The sequence below is a fragment of the Macaca mulatta genome, chromosome 4 (genome assembly GCF_049350105.2).
Source record: "Macaca mulatta isolate MMU2019108-1 chromosome 4, T2T-MMU8v2.0, whole genome shotgun sequence".
NCBI classification, from domain to species: Eukaryota; Metazoa; Chordata; class Mammalia; order Primates; family Cercopithecidae; genus Macaca; species Macaca mulatta.
In genome coordinates, this window is record NC_133409.1 from 143,880,553 (window position 1) to 143,899,477 (window position 18,925).

The 18,925-nt window shown below is 40.9% G+C and overlaps 1 protein-coding gene and 1 long non-coding RNA gene across 7 annotated transcripts in view; both read left to right on the forward strand.

Moving 5' to 3' along the window:
- Positions 1 to 18,925, forward strand: part of BTBD9 (BTB domain containing 9) — a 481,979-nt gene that overhangs the window by 309,204 nt on the left and 153,850 nt on the right. The gene's annotated exons all lie outside the window — the stretch shown is intronic.
- Positions 77 to 7,716, forward strand: LOC144340382 (uncharacterized). The gene is made up of 2 exons (XR_013416448.1): positions 77 to 1,157; positions 5,310 to 7,716. It is a non-coding gene; the product is annotated as an uncharacterized LOC144340382 (long non-coding RNA).

Here is an 18,925-nt window from a genome sequence, read left to right on the forward strand (position 1 = left end):
TTAAACAATTGGTAGCACACTATATACCATACATATTATATATTTTTTACTTTACCATGCTTCTTTTTCTTTCTTTCTTTCTTTCTTTTTTTTTTTTTTTTTTTTTTTTGAGACAGGGTCTTGCTCTATTGCCCAGGCTGTTCTAGAACTCCTGGGTTCTAGACATCCTCTTGAGTAGCCAATAGGACTGTAGGCACATACCACCACACTTGGTTTCACCTTGCTTTTCTGTACTTAACACTTATTTTGGAGCTAGCTATAGAGAAAGATATTATTTGTTTCTTTTTGTAGCTGCATGGTCCTCATTAGTATAGATATACCATCGTTTATTTAACTGATGTTAAATAAACAGTTTTCTATTGATGAACCATTTGGGTTGTTTTCAATCTTCCACTCCTACAAATAGTGCTATTGCCTTGTGTATAAGTCTTTTCCTATTTTTGCCAGTGTATCTTTGGGATAGATTTCTAGAGAAGGGATTGTATGATCAAAGAGTAAATGCATATAGAATTTTCCTAGATATTGCCAAATTCACTTTCATAGGGATTATAACATTTTAAAATTCTCACTAGTATTGTATGATAAAGCCTGTTTCCCCACAGCCTTGCCAGTGGAGCATATTGTCAAACTTCTGGACTTTTGCCAGTTTGATAGGTGAGAAATGGTATCTCAGTGCAATTTTAACTGCATTTCTCTTATGAGAGAAATTGAGTATCTTTTCATATGTTTAAGGGCCATTTACATTCCCTTTTTTCTTTTTTAAATGGCTCTTCTCCTCTTATGAGTCTTCTAGATGAATAGAGAATATGGTTTTAGTAAGACTTGGGGGAGCAGTAAACACTTTACACTCAGATTGGAGTGTGACATTCAGCATTACAGAAGTCTGTTTGTGCTTCCTAAGGTCTCCTGGTTCTCCTGGAAAATAGAAGTTCTCATATGTCCCCCTCCATCCTTGTCCCTGGTTCAACCTCTCTGCTTAAGAGATAATAACTAGAGGCCGGGCGCGGTGGCTCAAGCCTGTAATCCCAGCACTTTGGGAGGCCGAGACGGGCGGATCATGAGGTCAGGAGATCGAGACCATCCTGGCTAACATGGTGAAACCCCGTCTCTACTAAAAAATACAAAAAACTAGCCGGGCGAGGTGGCGGGCGCCTGTAGTCCCAGCTACTCGGGAGGCTGAGGCAGGAGAATGGCGTAAACCCGGGAGGCGGAGCTTGCAGTGAGCTGAGATCTGGCCACTGCACCCCAGCCTGGGCGACAAAGCGAGACTCTGTCTCAACAAAAAAAAAAAAAAGAGAGAGATAATAACTAGAGCATAGAGCTCTAGGTTCAAAATTATGGTTTCATTAACCCTTTCAAAGAATAGGAATAAGATTCTATTATCAGCTTTAGGCTATTAAAGTGTTACTTTTGTGTCTTACCAGCTTGGATCCAGGAAGACTGGTAGCTTTTTGTTCTGTACAGTAGACACCCTTATCTGTGGTTTTGCTTTCCGTGGTTTCATTTACATGTAAGCAACCATGGTCCAAAAATATGAAATGGAAAATCCCAGATAAACAATTTGTAAGTTTTAAACTGCATGCCATTCCTGGTAACATGATGAAATCTTGTGCTATCCCACTCTGCCCCACCAGGAATGTGAATCATCTGTTTGTTGAGTGTATCCATGCTGTATATGCTACCTGCCTGTTACTGTGTAGTGAAAAACATAGTGTATATTGAGTTTGGTACCACATGAAGTTTCAGACATTCACTGGGGATCTTGGGACATATCCCCTGCGGGAAGGGGGGACTACTGGGATTGATCTAGGGCAACCACAATCAGCAGCATAAGTACAAGAACTCTGTTGCTGAAGCTGTCGGTACACTCACTACTGCCGCCACACCTGGAGTTGTGCTATCTGAACAGAAACGCTGGAGTCCATATTCACCTGCTGCTACCTTCAGTACCACTAGAAACAAATAGACAAGAACATGTCTTTTTCCTTCCTCCTATATTTCAATCTCCCGCCAGACTCTTCTGTTGGCAGAACAAAAAAACAGCCTGGTAAGGGGAGTCTGGGTGACTGTAGTTTTCAAAGGTTTAGCCTCTGAGATCCAGTGTAGAACAAGGGAAGGAAGAAAGCTGAAAGCAAACAGATGACTGACACAAAGACAGGAAGACAGGCAGTGTAAAGGAGGCTCCTTCCAACAGGAAACTTACCATCTGATTCAAAGTAGCCGGACAGTCACACTGGCAAGGTATGGAAATAAGTGGAGTGGAGAACAACAGACAAAGGCATAAACAGGCATGGAGAAAGGTTAAGTATTGATTTGGGCTGCAAAGGAACCCAACATATCTCTTGCCTAGTAAGATAAGGCTTCATGAAGAATGGTATTTTGAGCTCGGCCTTGAAAGATTCAGTAAATATTAAGGGGCATTACAGAAGTGCTAATTTACATAGCAATAATACTGTTTCCTTCAGAGGAGCTGAAGCTAGTAAATAAAAATAGGTTGTCTGTGGTTGCTACTGTCATTTAAAACTATTTTGAGATTGTAACAGTATGTTTAGAATGCTGTAAAATTTCTGGGAAAGTAAACAGAGTTGGAAATCTGGGCTGTGAAGGGTTTTGGCATCCAGTGGCCTAGGAATATAATACGACTTCTGTGCTTCACAATTATGTTTAGTAAAGTGAATGTCCTCCGGAGCAGAAACAGAGATTCGGTAGTGAGGGAGTTCAGTAGCAGATGAAGGTGTTAGAATGTGGCAAAGAAGCAAATGTCCTGGCTTGGCAGAGGGGCCTTAAATGCCTTAATGCAGATAGTTTCCTACAGTGGCACTGGTGAGTCTGAACTAGTGTAGACCAGGAGGCTGTGCTTTTCCAAGTCCTATTTCTCTAACCAGATATTAAGGCTGGTTCTGCTTGTCAGTAAAGCTTAACTTCTTTAGCTATTGTAAATTTCTTGGCATTAAGCAGACATTTATTAAGAGGCTGCTGAGTGTATCTTAGACACAGGGGAGAGAAAGACACATGGGTGTAGTTTCTGCCTTGAAGGATCTTAAGAGCTAATAGAGAAGAAAGACACTTAAACAGAAGGTGAGAACTCAGTAAAATAAGTCATGTATCCGGAAGTTTCAGCAGATGCTGTAGGAATGCTGAACAGGGGGCATTAACCTCAGCTGAGGGAATGGTATCAGGAAGACCTACTAGTGGAGGGTATGAATTGGGTCAGGGATATGGTTTGGCGGTGTCTCCACCCAAATCTCATCTTGAATTGTGATTCCCATAATCCCACATGTCGTGGGAGGGACCCGGTGGGAGCACCGTTCTTGTGATAGTGAGTGAATTCTCACGAGATCTGATGGTTTTATAAGGCGACTTTCCCCCCTTGTTTGGCACTTCTCTTTCCTTCTGCTGTGTGAAGAAGGTGCCTTTCTTCTCCTTCCCCTTCTGCCATGGTTGTAAGTTTCCTGAGGCCTTCCCAGCCATGCAGAATTATGAGTCAATTAAGCCTCTTTTCTTTACTAAATTACTCAGCCTCAGTTATTTTTTCATAGCAGCATGAGAATGGAATAATACAGTCAGTCCTTAAGGAAGGGAAGAGTAGGGAAGCTCAGGGGAGAATCACACAAAATGGTCAGTGTGTGCAAAAGCTTATCTCCTACCCATTCCACAGGCAGAGCCCCTTCTAGTGGACCACCTTGCACCTGATGGAGGAATTGGAGTAGAAGTTACAGTTAACTGTAGTCTTTTACTTTTCCCTTCTAGGGTTCTCAGCTTAGTATGTGGTCAGTGTGTATGTCTGTGTAGTAGTCCATTTTCACACTGCTATAGAGAACTACCTGGAGGCCGGGTGCTGTGGCTCACACTTGTAATCCCAGTAGTTTGGGAGGCTGAGGTGGGCAGATCACCTGAGGTCAGGAGTTCGAGACCAGCCTGGCCAACATGGTGAAACCCCATGTCTACTAAAAATACAAAAATACAATTATGGTGGCGGGCACCTGTAATCCCAGCTACCTGGGAGGCTAAGGCAGGAGAATCACTTGAATCCGGAAGGCAAACATTGCAGGGAACTGAGATTGCGCCACTGCACTCCAGCCTGGGAGACAGAGTGAGACTCTATCTCAAAATAAATAAATAAATAAATAAGCTGGACATGGTGGCACGCGCCTGTAGTCTCAGCTACTCGGGAGGCTGAGGCAGGAGAATCGCTTGAACCCGAGAGGCAGAGGTTGCAGTGAGTCAAGATCATGCTGCTGCACTCCAGGCTTGGCAACAGGGCAAGACTCCCTCTCAAAAAAAAAAAAAAAAAAGAACTACCTGGAGGCCGGGCACAGTGGCTCTCGTCTGTAATCTCAGCAGTTTAGGAGGCCAAAGCAGGTGGATTGATTGAGGCCAGGGGTTCAAGACCAGCCTGGCCAACATGGCAAAACCCTGTGTCTGCAAAAAATACAAAAATTAGCCAGGTGTGGTAATGCGCGCCGGTAGTTCCAGCTACTCAGGAGGCTGAGCCATGAGAATCCTTTGAACCCAGGAGGCGGAAGTTGCAGTGAGCTGAGATTGCGCTACTGCTCTCTAGTCTGGCCAATAGAGTGAGACTCTGTCTTAAAAAAAAAAAGTAAGATTAAAATAAAATAAAAGAACTACTTGGGACTGGATAATTTATAAAGAAAAAAGGTTTAATTGATTCACAGTTGTGCATGGCTGGGGAGAGGCCTCAGGAAACTTATATTCATGACAGAAGGCAAAGGAGAAACAAGGCACATCTTACATGGCAGCAGGAGAGAGGGTGAGAGAGCAAGGAAGTGCCACACTTTTAAACCATAAGATATCATGAGAACTCACTCACTATAATGAGAACAGCATGGGGAAATTCCACCCCCATGATCCAGTCACCTCCCACCAGGTCCCTCCCTCAACACATGGGGATTGTAATTCAAGATAAGATTTGGGTAGGGACACAAAGCCAAACCATATCAATTATGTATCTTATTATCCTTTCCTTTTTTTTTTTTTTAAGAATAAAGATTGCCTGAAAAAAATTTTTTACTGCTCTTGTTTTATAGGATTGACTTCATTTTACAGGATTGAATTTTTGGGCTCTACTTATATATTCCCTTATTATCATAAGGATAGATAGATATAGTAGTACGGATGTGTGTGTGTGAAGGTAAATGTAAATGTGTACAGTTTGTTTTTGTTTTTATTTTATTTTATTTTATTTTTGAGATGGAGTCTTGCTCTGTCACCCAGGCTGGAGTGCAGTAGCACAATCTCAGCTCACTGCAAACTCCGCCTCCTGGGTTCAAGTGATTCTCTTGCCTCAGCCTCCCGAGTAGCTGAGATTACAGGTGTGCACCACCACACTTGGCTAATTTTTGTATTTTTAGTAGAGACGGTTTCACCATGTTGGCCAGGCCTGTCTTGAACTCCTGACGGCAAGTGATCCTCCCACCTTGGCCTCTCAAAGTACTGGGATTACAGGCATGAGTCACCATGCCCAGCTGTTAAATATAAGTTCTAGTTTCAGATAATCTCTGTGTTCACGCATATGAGCATATGCTTTTAGAAGCAGCCAGTACGTATCTTGAATGCATTGTTGCTTAGAAATGTCTTCCTCCAGATACCCTAACTCATCTTTCTCAAATTTGAAGCTGAACACATCCCTAGAGCAGGGGGCACAGTGCCGCCAGTCTCTTTGTTAAAGAATAGCAAAAGTGACCTTTACTCCAGTTCCCAGTAAGTTCCTCATCTGCATCTGAGACCCCCTCAACCTGGACTTCATTGTCATATCACTATCAGCATTTTGGTCATAACAATTTAACAAGTCTCTAAGAAGTTCTAAGCCTTCCCTCATCTTCCTGTCTTCTTTTGAGCCCTCCAAGCTGTTCCAGCTCTACCCATTACCCAGTTCCAAAGTTGCTTCCACATTTTCAGGTATCTTTGTAGCAATGGCACACTTCTCTGGTACACATTTTTTTGTGTTAATCCATCTTCACACTTCTGTAAAGACATACCTGAGACTGGGTAATTTATAAAGAAAAGTTTAATTGGCTCGTGGTTTTGTGGGCTGTATGGGCTTCTGTTTCTGTAGAGGCTTCAGGAAACTTACAGTCATGGTGAAAGGCAAAGGGAAAACAGGCACATATTTACATGGCCAGCAGTAGAGAGAGAGAGAGAGTGAAGGAAGAGGTGCTACACACTTTCAAACAACCAGATCTTGTGAGAACTCTGTTATGAAAACAGCAAAGGGGAGGTCTGCCCTCGTGATTCAGTCACCTCCCACCAGGCCCCTCCTCCAACACTGGGAGTTACAATTTGACATGAGATTCGAGTGGGGAAACAGATTGAAACCATATCATACATGTATATAAGTTTTTACCAGAAGAGTGGAAATACTGCACAAAACTAACTTAACTGTTTTTTTTTTTTTTTTTCACTTTGTAATACTTGCACATTTTACTGATACTCTCTACCTTTGGTTTTTTGATGAATAAGGAAGGACTTAAGGGAAGGGACCTATGGGTGGCCCTGTCTTTCCCTTTCTTTTTACATTGTTATTTTCAGCATGTGTATTTGGCTAATACAAGGTAATAACAAGAGTGAAAAAGGATATGATAGAAGCAGGAACATCTTTACATGGCCAGCATCTGCATCTGAGATTGGTCATTGGTGCTTCTTGAAATGCCTTTGCCTTCCTTCTGCTTCATCACTAGCCATATTACCAAGAACCATCCACCCCTGGCCTACCTCATGCCATTAGAGATGGGATAATGGTCTGGAACAATGGTGGGGGCAGTAGGATGATGTGCGCTCATAAATTCGGTTGCTATTAAGTGAGCATGACAAGGAGATCTGCTGGAGTTTTTAAACTTTTTCTCCCACAAACAACAAATGCCTACCTGGAAATAAAGTTAATAAATCCACAGGCTTTAATGTAAAGAAACTATAAATCTTTAAAGAGCACTGATTAATGGAAAGAAATATTCCTGGATAGGAAAATTTAATATTGTAAAGATGTTGGTTCTTCCCATTTTAATGTATAAATTTAATATAGTACTACTACTCAAAATCTCAGTTTTGTGTGTGTGTGTGTTTTAATATTTTGCTCAGTTATTTGAAAATATTTTCCAAGAGAATAAATAAGTAGAAATATCTTTTCCTTCTCCCCACTCCTTAAAAAAAGCCTGAAAAAAAAATAAAAAAATAAAATGAATGAGGGGTCTATTCCCAGCAGGTATTAAAATTAGTACTGCATAGTAATGTGGCATTAATGCAAGAACAAACTGGTAGATAAATAAAGCAATCATCTACACTCTGAATTATATCCCAGTATGTGTAAGAATGTAATGTGAGATAAAGGTGACATCTCACATCAATTAAGAACCAAAGGATAACACAGCAAATGATGCTGAGACAGTTAACAATTGCAAACAGTTACATGAAATTTTTTCCTCATACTAGATACAAAAGCATTTTCTTGTTAAAGAGGTAGATTTTACAATGTGACTCCAAAAGAGCTGTAGGAAACTGTATTAATAAGTATTTATCTTATCTCAAGGTGAGGAACAACTTCCTCAGCACAAAAGCAAAGGCAGAAACCATAAACAGAATTCAAAGGTGTTTGACAAACTGGAAAAAAATAATTGCAACATACATGACAAAATAAGTACGAAAAAAAAAGATGATTCCCTTACAGAAAATGTATACAAACAGCAGTTATTTAAAAAGAAAGGGCCGGGCACTGTGGCTCACGCCTGTAATCCCAGCACTTTGGGATGCCAAGGCGGGTGTATCACGAGGTCAGGAGATCGAGACCATCCTGGCCAACATGGCGAAAACCCGTCTCCTGAAAATACAAAAACAAAATTAGTCGGGTGCGGTGGCGGGCTCCTGTAGTCCCAGCTACTCGGGAGGCTGAAGCAGGAGAATGGTGTGAATCCAGGAGGCGGAGCTTGCAGTGAGCCGAGACCGCCCCACTGCACTCCAGCCTGGGTGACAGAGCAAGACTCCGTCTCAAAAAAAAAAAAAAAAAAAAAAGAAAGCCGTAATAGTCCATAAACTTGAAAGTATTTCGCCTCGCTAATAATTAAATAAGCGCAGTAACAATTTTTTTGCTTACTTGGCAAATATTTTTCATTAAGATTTTTTTATATATATATAAATAAGACAAAGTCATGTCTTATCAAAAATCAAACAATACAGAAGTACATAAGTAAAACATTTCTTTTTTTGCTTTTTTTTTCAGGACAGGGTCTGTCACCCAGGCTAGAGTGTAGTGATGCAATCACAGCTCCCTGTAGCCTTGACCTCCTGGGCTCAAGTGATCCTCCTGCCTCGGCCTCCCAAGTAGCTGGGACCACAGGCATGCCCCACCACACCCAGCTATTTTTGTTATTGTTGTTGAGACAGGGGTGCCATTATGTTTACCCAGGCTGGTCTTGAACTCCTGGGCTCAAACTATCCTCCCAACTTGGCCTCTCAAAGTGCTGGGATTCCAGGTGTGAGCCACTGCACCTGGCCAAAATAAAATGTTTTGTGTTTCAACTTGCATTAGCCTAGTTATTGCTAAAATTGAGTATTTTAAAATATTTCTTGGTCCCCCCACTCCTTTTTTTTTTTCTTTTTTTTTTTTTTTTTTTTGAGAGGGAGTCTCACTCTGTTGCCCAGGCTGGAGTGCAGTGACGTGATCTCAGCTCACTGCAACCTCCACTCCTGGGTTCAGGTGATTCTCATGCCTCAGCCTCCCAAGTAGCTGGTCTTACAGGCATGTGCCAGCACTCCCAGCTAATTTTTGTAATTTTAGTAGAGATAGGGTTTCACCATGTTGGCCAGGCTGTCTCAAACACCTGGCCTCAAGCGATCCTCCTACCTCAGTCTCCCAAAGTGCTGGGATTACAGGTATAAACCACCACGCCTGGCCTGTTGCTTCTTTCTTATTGATTTGTGGATTATGGATATTTATTCCTTGCCTATTATATACATTGCAAATATCTTCTCTCAGACTGTTACCTTTTAACTTTATGTTTAATTTTGAGTTATTCTTATCAGTCATTTTTTTTGTCGTCTGATTTTGCTTAGAAACTCCCTCCCCAGTTCAAAATATAAAAACATGTTCTTCTGCAGTAGTTGTCAACGATTTGTTATTTTTTTGTTATTGTTATATGTGTGTAAGCATTTAGCTTTTTACTCCATTTAACATTTCTTTTGTGTTTGGTCTGAGGTAGGGGTTTAACTTTTATTTCTAAACTTTGTTGCCAATTGTCTTGAAATTCTTTCTTGCTTGTTTTATTCTTTGTTTCATTGATTTAAAATAACATATATCATAGATTTGTATGTCTATTCTAGCTTTTGCATCGTATCATTTAAATCACAGCATCTTCGTCATCTGTTTTGCTCCCTAGTGCTGCAAATCTACATCCATAGTTATTCTAAGTTTTCTAAGCTATTCTTTCCAATTTTCTTTTCCAATGAACTTGAAAATCGGCTTGTCAAGTTTCATTAAATTTTTTTTTTTTTTTTAGAGATGGCGTCTCTAATAATTTGATGGTATTTTATTTTTTATGAGACAAGGTCTTGCTGTGTTGCCCAGGCTGTTCTCAAACTCCTGGGCTTAAGTGATATTCTCACGTCAGCCTCCCAAGTAGCTGGCACTATAGGTGCACACCACTGTGCCTGGCTCAAGTTTCATTTTTAAAATTCTGTTGGCAAAGGTAGTTTAAATGAAAATACTGACCAGGCGCGGTGGCTCACACCTGTAATCGCAACACTTTGGGAGGCTGAGGCAGGTGGATCACCTGAGGTCAGGAGTTCGAGACCATCCTGGCCAACATGGCAAAACCCCATCTCTACTAAAAATGCAAAAATTAGCCAGGTGTGGTGGCACGCCTGTAATGCCAGCTATTCAGGAGGCTGAGGTGGGAGAATTGCTTGAACCCAGGAGGCGCAGGTTGCAGTGAGCCAATATCGTGCCACTGCACTCCAGCCTGGGTGACAGAGCCAAACTCTGTCTCAAAAAAAAAAAAAAAAAAAAAAAAAAAAAAAAAAAAAAAGAAAAGAAAAAAAAGAAACATGTACCATCCAAGTCTTGGCAGCATATGAGACTGCCTATTTCTTACCAGTCTCAGTAATACTGAGTATCTTCTTTTTTTTGAGATGGAGTTTTGCTCTTGTTGCCCAGGCTGAGTGCAATGGCGCTATCTCAGCTCACTGCAACCTCAGCCTCCCAGGTTCAAGCGATTCTCCCGCCTCAGCCTCTCAAGTAACTGGGATTACAGGCACCCGCCATCACGCCCAGCTAATTTTTTGTATTTTTAGTAGAGGGAGTTTTGCCATGTTGGCCAGGCTGTTCTCGAACTCCTGACCTCAAGACATCTGCCTGCCTCAGCTTCCCAGAGTATTAAGATTACATGTGTGAGCCACTGCACCTGGCCAGTACATGGTTTATAGAAGACAACTTGGCAATATCTGTTAAGAGTCTTTAGGCCAGGCGCAGTGGCTCAGGCCTGTAATCCTAGCACTTTGGGAGGCTGAATCGGGCAGATCACTTGAGGTCAGGAGTTCGAGACTGGCCTGGCCAACATGGCAAAATTCCATCTCTACCAAAAATACAAAAATTAGCTGAGTGTGGTAGCACGACCCTGTAATCCCAGCTACTCTGAATGCTTAGGCGGGAGAGTCTCTTGAAACCAGGAGGCGGAGGTTGCAGTGAGCCGAGATCATGCCACTGCACTCCAGCCTGGGTGATAGCCAGACTCTGTCTCAAAAAAAAAAGTCTTTAAAATACTCCTTGATCTACTACTTTGACCTTTAATAATTCATCCTAAAAGAATATTCAGGAACAGCGTTTCTTCTACATAAATGTTCAGCACAGTGCTATTTATAATAACCCCAAAAGAGGAAGATTATGAATGTCTAATAATATGGCATAACAAAATGAATTATGGCACACTCAACACATCAAAATTTCTGAATATTCATGTATTTCATAATATAGGGAAATAACCATAATAGAATATAAAATAGAAGTAGGATGCCATCTTTATAGCCAGATTGATGCCAATATTTTTAAATTAAGTATATGATTTGTTTTATTTTGTTTTGTTTTTGAGATGAAGTCTCACTCTGTCACCCAGGCTGGAGTGCAGTGGCACCATCTCGGCTCACTGCAAGCTCCACCTCCCAGGTTCACGCCATTCTCCTGCCTCAGCCTCCCAAGTAGCTGGGACTGCAGATGCCCACCACCACGCCCAGCTAATTTTTTGTATTTTTAGTAGAGATGGGGCTTCACTGTGTTAGCCAGGATGGTCTCCATCTCCTGACCTCGTGATCCGCCTGCCTCAGCCTCCCGAAGTGCCGGGATTATAGGCATGAACCGCCACGCCCGGCCCTAAATATATGTATTTTTAATTGCATGTATGAATTTGCTAGGACAGCCATAAAACACACACACACACACACACACACACACACACACACACACGGTGGCTTAAATGACCGAAATATATTTTTTCACAGTTCTGGAGGCTGAAAGTCCAAGATCAAGATCAAGGTATTGCCAGGTTTGGTTTCTTCTAAGGCCTCTCTCCTTGGCATGTAAATGGCCACCTTCTTGCTGTACCCTCACATAGCCCCTCCTCTCTCTGAGTGGCCTGTGGTGTTTCTTCCTCTTCTTATAAGGACATCAGTCATACTGGATTAGTGCCCTACCCTTATGACCTCATTTTACCTTAATTGCCTGTTTAAAGCCCCTGTCTCCTAATACAGTCACATTCTAAGTTAGGGGTGAAGCTTTAGTATATGAATTCTGGGAGGACACAGTTCAGTCCATAATAGTGCATAAAAATGTAAGGAAGAACATCAAAATGTTCACATGTTTTCTAGATGATGGCATTACCTGAGATTATTGGGCTTTTATTACATTTCCTGTATTTATATATTTTCTATGAATGAAAATATTACATATTTTCAGTGAACATGTGTTACTTTTATAATCAGAGAAAAGTTAATTTAAAAAAAGTTATTTCCACATTGCCTATCCTAAGTGCGGGAAAAGGCAGGATGAGCGGGGCCAGCAGCAGTGCCTTCTGGTGTGCCTCAGCACTCCATGTGCTCCCAAATACAGCCATTAAACTAAGAAAAGTCCTATTTCTGGATGAGATAGGGTAATTTCTTCATGAAATGTAGTGATACACCTGATGATTCTGCTGAATAAACCAAGAGTTGAGAATCTAGATGTTAGATACCAAATGAAAAAGTATGTACTGTGTGATTCTATTTGTGTACAATTCTAAGTAATGAAACTAATCTGTAACAACAAAAGCAGATCTACAGATCTCTGAAACTGGGGGGAGGAATTACAAATGGGCAGGGGATGATGGAAAGCTTTATTATCTGGATTGTGCTGATGGTTTCATGAGTGTCTACATATATCAGGACTCAAACTGCGCAGTTAAAATATGTGCAGTTTATTATATGTCAGTTATGTCTCAGGAAAGATGTTTAAAATGGGAGAGGGCACTGGAAGAAAAGATTTTGGCAGCCTTTGGGGCATTACACTATTACTTATTTATTAAAATAGTGATGTGGGGCTGGGCTTTGCAAACCAAAAGAAACCTTTAGGATTTGGAGGCTATGGGGGCAGACTGCTGTGTACAGTTTTGGGAAGGGGCCTCTAAACCTGCTGGCCCCTTCCTGCCTCATAATCCAATATAACAGGGCTTGGGCTTGTCACTGTTTTGCATAAAAAGGAATGAGTGTATGGGAGTGGAAGCCTGGTGGGTGAGCCAGTCTGAGACACAGCAATCTCTTTAAATGTATTGGCTCGTTAATATTGTGAAGATGGGGATGTTTCTTTTACAGCTGCATTGGATGCTGATTTTTTAAAGACAGGAATTGGTACAGTGCTACAAGAGGGAAATATACTTAAAAATCACAACATTACCTGTGGTAAAAATTATCATAAAAACTACCTAGTGCTCAAGCAGGGGATTGCTTCAATTCTGCCCCTGTAATGACAGGAAATGGTCCTTGGTGAAGTTGTTTTCCATGAAGCTGTGATGAAATCAACTAAAGTGGTAATAAAGCAGAGTGTAAATGTGAGGGACTCAAGTAAGGTGTAAAAGTGCAGAAGCTGCTAGAATGTTTGAATTGGAATCCTCAGGAAATGATTCTGTAAAATATCAAACATGAATTGATTGAGTTCTCAATTCAGAACTGTCAGTAGTACAGGCAGGCCCCACGGCTGTGGGGAAAGTAGAGGAGGAGGCAGCTACCCCTACCCGCAACAACAGCTTATTTTTTGCGGTGATTCTTTGAGGAGTTAATGTTCAGTAGATCCCCGTTATAAAAAGTTGGAAGCACATCTCAATAAAACCTCAGTAAGCTGTGGAAACGTAAGTAAAATATACATGATCAGATATATTTTCTAATTATAGAAATAACTTTTATGTTGATACTGTATTCCAAATGACAAATCTGTTCCTTCTTGTCACCACTGCTACTGCCACCCTAGTGCAAGCCACCACCCCTCTCCTCACCGTTGTCATTTCTGTCTACTTACTGGTCTCACGTCGACACTGCCTAGTCTTTTTCACTGTTCTCCACCCTCCTGCCAGTGTTACCTTATCAGGACACTCTCTTATGCAAAATCACTGAGACTTTCTAGTGCCCTTAGGAGAAAGCTCAAACTCTTCACCCTGGTGCTCAAGGCCCTGCATGGTATGGTGCCTACTTATTTGCTTCATCTTGTACCAATTCTCATCTAGCTTTCTATATTCCAGCCACACAGGCCTTTCCATTCCAAAAATACACCATTCATTCTCTGACCACAGGGTCTTTGTGCTTGCTCTTTGCTCTGGAATGCCCCTCGCCCTCTCCTCATCCTTACTCTCACTTTGTCAAACCCCACCCCCTTTATTTAAGATAACCTTCTATTATACCTTTAAATTTCAGATTAATGTCACTTCTTCAGAAAAGGCTTCCCTGACCCCCTACCCCTAGTCTTGGTAAAGTTTCTTAGTATGATGCTTATAGATGTGGAGTTTTTTTTCTTTCAGAGCACTTAGTTTCATTTGTAACTATACATTTATTTACATGGTTTGATAATAGAAGAGACTGTCTGTTTTGTTCACTGCTATATTCCCAGCGTTTGGAACCCTGATACTCAGTGTGTGTTGAATGAATGAATAAGTGGAATGATGTGTTGCGTTCTGAGGACCAGAAGATCAACCCAAATCCTGGTTTCCACTCTGCAGCTGATTTACTATGTAATAAATAAGACAATCTTTCTGAGCCTCAGATTTCTCAGCTATAAAATGAAAAAAACTAACCTAATGAGCTGGGGCTCTTCGTTTTGTTTTGTTTTTTATTTTTTGAGACAGAGTCTCGCTCTGTCGCCCAGGCTGGAGTGCAGTAGCACGATCTCAGCTCACTGCTAGCTCTGCCTCCCGGGTTCACCCCGTTCTCCTGCCGCAACCTCCCGAATAGCTGGGACTACAGGTGCCCGCAACCACGCCCGGCTAACTTTTTGTATTTTTAGTAGAGATAGGGTTTCACCATTTTAGCCAGGATGGTCTCGATCTCCTGACCTCGTGATCCGCTCGCCTCGGCCTCCCAAAGTGCTGGGATTACAGGCGTGAGCCACCGCGCCCGGTCTCTTTGTTGTTTTTAAACAGGTATCCATTAGGTATAGAGAACTGTGTTAATTGTATATGCCATTCTTAGTGGTCCTTCTTTTTTACCTTCTCTTTTACTCATATTTTTTCTTCTTTGAACCCTGCTTCTGTTCCCTTCTCTTTATGATACCATCTCTAGTATGTTTATTTCCTTAATATATACCTATTCTTGTAAAAATCTATAATATTGGGCAATTTTATATATGTGTTTTAATTTTCAGAAATGTTTTTATATTATAGATCTTATTCTTTTTTATACTTTCTCACCCAGTTTTAAAATTTATATATCATGTGTCTTAATGTTACTTAATATTCCATCATAATAATTATAAATGTATTATTAGAAAATTTATATAGTTCTTACCGTGTGTCATCACTGTTCTAAGCAATTTACATAAAGTCATTTAACCCTTGCAACAGTCTTGCAAGGTAGATACCATTATTTTTCTCACGTTTCATTCATTGATTGCCCCGGTGATGGAAACCTAGGTTGTCTTCAGCTTCCTGTTCTCAAAAACAGGACTGCAATGAATTTCCTTGTGTCTGTCTCCTTTGCACCTGTGTGATAGTTTCTTTGGGACCTTTATCCAAAAGTGAGATGCCTGAGTACTAAAGTATGCACATATTTAATTTTGCTTCATACTTCCAGATTGTCTTCCTGCCAGTTCATACTCCCAGGGCCAGGAGTACAAAAGAGCCCTTTTCCTCCCACGTACTCCTTGCCATTATGAAGGCCATAAAGTAGTATATCACTGCTGTGATTCCTGGTCAGTTTCTCACCACCACTACTGCTATTACCCTAGTGCAAGCTACCATCACCTCTTCTCCCCGTTGCCATAGTCTGTCTACTCAGCGGGCCCTGCATCTTCTCTGGTCCTTCTCATCCTTCTCCGCACTTCAGTCAGAATAATCTTACTAGAACGCTGTTTTGCTCAAATCACTGAGCATTTTTTCTTTAATCCATTGAAATGATAGATGTTCTAATGATGATCCATACTTGCATTCCTAGGACACTTGCTACCTAGACATGACATTTTCTGTAAGTAATTATTGGCTGTGGTTGGCTAATACGTATTTTAGAATTTTTGCATCTGTTTCCTTAAATAAAATGGGTCTATAAATTTCTTTTCTTGGCCTGTCTCTAAGCTGTTTTTATAAACAAAGCTATATTAAAATGGCTTGAACAGCTTTCCCTCTTTTTCTGTTTTCTGGACCAATGTATAACAAGATGTAAATTATCTGTTTCTTGAACTAAATGTTCCTCAAAGTTCTTTCTTCCCTTCCCCGCACCGCAAAACAGGTTGTCACCCAGGCTGGAGTTCAGTGGCCTGATCAAAGCTCACTGCAGCCTCCACTTCCTGGGCCCAAGCAATCCTCCCACAGCCTTCTGAGTAGCTGGGACTATAGGCACATGCTACCACACCTGGGTAATTTTAAGAAAAATAAAAATGTAGAGACAGAGTCTCCTTATGTTGCTCAGGCTGGTCTTGAACTCCTGGGCTCCAGCAGCCTCCCACCTTGGTCTCCTAAAGTGCTGGAATTACAGGTGTGAGCCACCACACCTGGCCTTTACAAAGTTATTTTTTCCTTTACAAAGTTATTTTTCACTATTCATTTTATGATTTGGTGAATCACATGCTTGTGAGATTCTTAGTAGGCCTTCACCAGTTGTGTGAATTAGCCAAGCAAATTAACATATATCTAAGACCTCAGCAATACTAGGAGAGAGAGTTAACCTACTATAAGTAGAAAATGGTGTGTTTTCTCTCATATGCAAATTGACAACTGTAAACAGAAGTTCAGTAGTCCACTGATACCTGTTGTCACTCATTTATTTGTTTTACTAAATTTTTGCCACAAAACATATGATGTATACGTTGTATCTAATAGAATATTAAGGAGCTTTCCTGACCTCATACTCACCCCCACCCAGCTGACTTCTTGGCTCTTCTTTCCTTCCCCATGGAGACACACTGCTTTGTTTTACTCCTACTGTATCCCTTGTGTCCCTCTGCACCCTTTTTCTTCCCATCTGTTTGATTTTTATGGCTCTAGAGGAAAACTGAGTTCTTTGAGCCTAAAGACAAGGGGATTTCCAGAAAGGGTAGGTTTGGCAAAATTACAAAATTGAAATAGTGGGTAGCAGAGGGAGGGGATTTGGTCTCTGTAAATTTGGCAGGTGATGGGAAAAAATTATCATGCTGCTGTGTAATTTCATGACCCAAAGATTTTAGAGTAGATACATAATGTTATTGTAGACCCGTAGCAGCTTTGGAGAACTTGGGCAGTGCACACCCATTCTTGTTAAACTACTTCGATAAGCTTTTTGTCATGATTCTCTGAATCTCAGTCTCAGCTAGAATGAAATCAGAACACATGACGTTACTATTCAGACATCTCCCATTCTTCTGAGTACGTATTACTTTAAACTATATTAGTAATTTTCATATCACGTTATTTTTATTTTTCAATTGTCTTGAGGATATAGTACATGAAGAAAAGATTATTTATCAGACAGTAACTGTCTGGCACACACAGGCTACATTATGTAGTTAAGCTGAGATCCAAAGACTGACAAACAAGCTATGAAAGCTAAAAGGCAGTATTTCTTGTGGCAAATCAGTTATAATAATTTTAAATCTCAGTGCTTTACATTTGTGACATTTTGTATAATAAACAATTAACTGCCTGTTTTTGACATTTCAAAGTTAATGTGAAGTGAGTTATAAAACAGACGCTGTAAACGTCATGTCCCAAAATGGAGAGGTAAATGGCTATTGGCCTCTGGGCGGGTAAGACCTAATTATTCCTCACTGTACCCTCTGTACCTTTTACTACCCGTTGGTGTTTCATTGTCTTTGATAAACAAGATAATTGATATAAATGAATGCGATGCTGTAAAATAGTTCCCCAATTGCAGATTTTCATGCTGGAGGTATAATTTTCCTTATGGCACGTTGCTGTTAATCTTTAAAGGGGTAGGTTAGTTAATCTGCCTTCCACAAGAATGCATTAGGTAAGTCACAGCTGACAAAAACATTAGGTGTAACTATGGCACAGGAAAAAATGACTAATAGTCACATTAGTGAGCAAGAGCATGTGGATTTTTAAGCGGGAGGTTTAGAGTTGGAAATAACAGAAGAATATCTTGGAGATGCAGTCCTCCCCAGGAAGAGGACCAAGGCAATGTACAGTGAGAAGGGGTACAGCTTGGCTGTCTCTTCTCCTTCCTCATCAGCCAGAATGCTGATTTTGCTGCGCTGACTGACTTACAGGCTGAGGATCCTAAACAAGGAAGCCTTAATGTGCTTTCTTCCTTCTCATTTGGTGGAAAAGGGCTAGGGCTTGGCAAAACTACCATTTTGTCTCATATACTAATACTCAGCATTCTCAATCCTTTGCTAGAAGGCTCTTTTTAGGAAATGTCAAAGACTGAGCAAGGAGAAGAGCAATGTAAGTTTGCACCCAGTAGGAAAACTGGGATGAAAGAATTGACAGTGACTGCTTGGAAAAAAAACTGTTTTTCTTTATATGTATGGAAATATGTGTGGTGCGTAGTTTTTTTTGTTTGTTTGTTTGTTTGTTTTGTGTGTGTGTGTGTGTGTGTGTGTGTAAAACAACAAGAAAGAATGAATGAAAAAGAAAGTAGGCAGACAGGAGAAAGTGTAATGTGGCATACCCATGGCTTCCCTTAGAGGAGTGTTGTGCAGCTTATCACTTGAAGTCATGGTGGTATGAAAAATAATAATCATCATCATTTACTTGTCTAAGGAGTTCTAATATTTAGTGTTAAAAACAAATTTAAACTCATGACAAGGAAAACGACAGTGAAATGAGATTTCTCCCAGAACAGTTTTCTTTGGCAGTGTTATCACACAGCCTTTCAAAGATCCAGCATGTTAAGGGTGGTTTGCTGTCCGGTTTAATGTCATCCCTTCGCCGAATGGATGGGCTGCTTCCCTCCCCCTCTTCCTCTCTTGAAAGGTTAGCCTTTCTTCAGAATAGTACAGGTTTTTCCTACAACATCTGTCAACTTGGCAACAAGCACACCCTGAGGAAATTACGAACATTTGAAGACCATCTAAATACTGTAGGGAACCTTTCCTTCTTTCTCTCCTCTCTCCCTCTTCTCCCTCCTGCCTTTCCCCAGGAAGAATGGAGCAGCCACATGGCCATGTCACTGTCTGTCTCACTGATAAATTATAAGCCCGTTTGCGTCTGTGCTTCATTTACTATATTTTGATTTGCTCATTCTTTTGTGATAGCTC